This window comes from Elephantulus edwardii, unplaced genomic scaffold (genome assembly GCF_000299155.1).
Source record: "Elephantulus edwardii isolate Elephantulus edwardi_28Jun2011 unplaced genomic scaffold, EleEdw1.0 scaffold00158, whole genome shotgun sequence".
Classification (NCBI taxonomy): Eukaryota; Metazoa; Chordata; class Mammalia; order Macroscelidea; family Macroscelididae; genus Elephantulus; species Elephantulus edwardii.
The window spans coordinates 7,930,510-7,934,486 of record NW_006399908.1 but is presented as its reverse complement, the minus strand read 5'-3'; the positions used below and the strand labels follow the sequence as shown (position 1 = coordinate 7,934,486).

Genomic DNA, 3,977 nt, shown 5'->3' with positions numbered 1-3,977 from the left:
TCTTTCAACAAGATTGACTGAAATAGTGGGCTGCAGGAGGTCAGAGATGGTGAGGATGGTACGGGGATCAGACATGTGTTTCGTAAGTCATGCTCAGGTCAAGAGCACCAAACAGTAACATAAAGGGACAACTCAAAATGCTAAGAATATATATCTCCTGGTGAAAGATTATAACTTTTTCTTTTGTCAATACTTTTATGCTGTGAATATGCTATATATTTTCCTTTTGTGTTGTCTTGGATTTTTTAAAATTATATTAGTTTATTTACAAAATTTGAATACATTGTTTTCCAGAACAGATTCTTCTTATTTCTGTCATCCCCTCCAGCCATCAAATTGTACAGCTCCATGATTAATCCCCCCTCCCCTGCACATCCTCATCTCTCTGCACATCCTCACCCCCAACCTGGATCCTTATACTCATTCTATAATAATGGTTTTATATAATATTTGTCCTTATTGGACTGAGTTAGTTCACTCAGTATAATACTCTCCAGTATTTATTTTCTTTTCTTTTTTTTCCCTACAAATTCATTTGAAAAGTAACTGTGATAGCAACATTTGACTGTATATTTATCTGTAAGTCAGCATTGATTAAGCATTTCCAAATGGCTGTTTATTATTTTCTTTTTGTAATTAAATTAATGAAACTTTGCAGAGACTTATGGTTTCCATTCATTTATTGCTGTACTTTTCTCCCTGACCACCCTCTCTCTCCCAATTCACTCTTCTCTTTGAAAGTAAAAGAAAAATTCTTTCATTGTTTTACAATCCCTCTCTCCAAGTCCACTCTGCTGTACAGCCTTCATTCTGGACTCCTGTCATGACAGTAAGTACCTAATCATATATCCCTTTTAAACAGTTCTCTCCTTCATCTGTTTCAATGCAGTATACATAATTTATCCCCTCTTTCTCAATCTTCCCTCAACCCCATTGTCAGTCCCTTTGTACAACAGTGGCCCTATGCAATATTTGTCCTTTTGTGACTGAGATATTTCACTCAGCATAATGTCCTCCTGAGTCACCCTTTTGTCTAATATTTCATGAGTTCCCTGTTTTTCAATGTAGCGTTGTATTACATTGTATGAATATACCAGGACTTCTCTATCCATTCCATTGTTGATGGGCACTTGGGTTGTGAACAAAGCTTCAATCAACATGAATGTGCACATATCTGCTTCGGTGGTGGTTATGGTTTCTTTAGTTTCCAGTATATATTTTCAATTAAAACTGTCTCATAAGCTTTAAAAGAAACCAAACAAAAACTACTGAAATGTACCAGAACAGCAAGAAAATAAAAAAAAAAATCTTTAGAATGTTGCTAGATGGCGGGTCTAAATAATGACATTTTGCATAAGGAGAAGTATAGATTTATTAGTTGTTGTTGTTGTTGTTGTTATGTGCCGTCGAGTTGTTTTCGACTCATAAAAATAGTGCAATGGAAGTCTACAGAGGAGCTAACAGCATGGGTCTCCCCACACAATAAGTGCTCGAGGTTTTTTTTAGGGTTATTTTATATGGGGAAAGTGCTTTTAAAGGGTAAAGGAATGTATGACATTTTCACATCCTTGGTGTGATGAAAGCAAGCCCCCATAACTTGTGTGCATGCAAAACTTTAAGATGGACTCAAGTGCAAGGGGGTCTGGGAAGATTCATCATGGAAAGGCCTATAATGGTAAGAGCCATTGAAAATGTTGGTGCATGTTTGGGGTCACTTTGGTCATTGGTTCAAACTTTGTTCCCTTCTTTGAATAGTGACTTACTGAGGATGCATATGATATGATTTCATCCAATTTGTCTTCTGAAAACACCTTACTTCTTAGTTCCTTAGACAATCCCCTTTTGAGATTAGGCAATTGATGGTCTTCAAAAAATGATGATCTTGAAAAAATTGTTTCTATTTTAACAAACGGTTTTCTAAATGTGTGGCAGTAATTGTGTTTATAAGCCAAAATACTAGAGTATCTGAATGTGTTTAAGTCCGTTCCTTTGACTTTTTACCTCGTTTTCATCCTTGCTAGTTCTCTAGATCAAGAAAACACTGGTCTTTTGTTTAGTAGACTTGTCGCACAGGAGAGAGAGAGTATTCCAGGCATTCTATGACATCTAACATTCTTCTCCCCCCCCCAGTTTAATACAGGGAATAATTTATTCAAAATCCATCAGAGAAATAGACAGTTTAGGTCTATAACAAAGTGTTCATGTTTTAAAGGATAGGTCAGTAGTTACATATGAAAGCATACACTGCTGAATATAAATTAACTGATCAGACCACAACTTTTTCATATTTAGAACAGAATAAACTTTACTGTAAAAGCAGCCCCTTTGTGCCATAGGGTCGCTATGAGTCGCAAGTGACTCAACGGCACATAACAACAACAACAATAATTCTTCTCCTTCTTTCTCATCCTCTCCTTCAACAGAATCCACACTCACCTCCTCATAATCCTTCTCAAGGGCAACAGTGCATACCCTCACAGGCCTCAAAAACCTCTCCTTCCTTCAATCCCCTCACCTGCATACCAGTGAACAAAGGTGGACTTGACACACATCAAGTCAAACTTGTGGTCCAGGAGAGCCCAGACCTCAGCAATGGCTGTGCTGTTGCTCAGCATGTACACAGCTTGCCGTACCTTGGCCAGGTCTCCACCAGATAGCGCAGTGGATGATTGGTAATTAATACAAACTTTGAAGCCAGTGGGGCACCAATCCACAAACTGGACCGTATGTTTGGTCTTGATGGTGGCAGTGGCAGCATTGATGTCTTTGGGAACCACATTACCACAGTACACCAGGCAGCAAGCCATGTATTTATTTACTATGATGAGGGTCACATTTCACCATCTGGTTGACTGACTGGCTGGCTCAATGAAAGCATTGGTAATCTCTGCTACAGAAAGTTGTTCATAGTAAGTTTTCTCAGCAGAGATAACAAGGGTATATGTGGCCAGAAGGAAGTGGATTCAGGGATAAGGCACTAGGTTCATCTGGAATTCTGTCAGATTTGCATTCAGGACACCATCAAATCTGAGGGAAGCAATGATAGAGGACACAATCTGACCTATTAACCTATTCAGCTTAGTGTAGGTTTGGCATTCAATATCAAGGTTTCTATAGCAGATGTTATAGATGCCTCATTGTCTATTAATAAGGTAGAATCTGAGGACTCCAGGGTGGTGTGGTGGTGAGGATGGAGTTGTAGGGCTCAACTACAGCTCTGGAAACATGGGGGGCTGGGTAAATGGAGAACTCCAGTTTGGACTCCTTGCCATAATCAACAGATAGGTGCTCCATCAGCAGGGATGTGACTGCAAAACCGGTCCCCCTTACCAAAGCTGACGGAAACCAAGAAGCTCTGGGGACCTGTGAACTGGTCAGCAAGCTTTCTAATACAGTCCAGAACCAAGTCAATGATATTGTTGCTGATGGTGTACTGCTCACAGGAGTAATTATTGTCAGCATCTTCCTTGTCTGTGATGAGCTGCTCAGTGTGAAATAGTTGGCTGTAGGTGCCAGTGTGAACTTCATCAATGACTGTGAGGTCCAAGTCTACAAACACCCTGGGTACATGCTTGCCAGCCCCAGACTCACTGAAGAAGGTTTCATCTCCTCCCGCAATGGTCTTGTCACTTAGCATCTCACCATCAGGCTGGATGCTGTGTTCCAGACAGTAGAGCTCCCAGCAGGCATTGCCAGTCTGGACACCAGCCTGGCCAACGTGGATGAAGATGCACTCACATATGGTTGCTGCTTCATGGATCCAAGGAGAAGGTGGAGAAGAAGAGGAAGATTATTTCTTCTTAAAGCGTGACTCGTAGGTGGCCAATGTAAGAGAACCTGGCACCATCCAACATTCTTGATCTCCACTCAGCTAATGCCACTAACATATTCTTGTTAGATGCCATCAAGTCAAGTAAGATCCACAGTGACTCTATGAATAGCATACTTGAACCCTGTACTATCATGTATGTTCTCAA

At 40.3% G+C, this 3,977-nt stretch overlaps 1 pseudogene; it reads right to left on the bottom strand.

The window, feature by feature from the left end:
* Positions 1-2,383: 2,383 nt before the first annotated feature.
* LOC102855403 lies at positions 2,384-3,730 on the bottom strand (annotated as a pseudogene).
* Between the last annotated feature and the right edge of the window lie 247 nt (positions 3,731-3,977).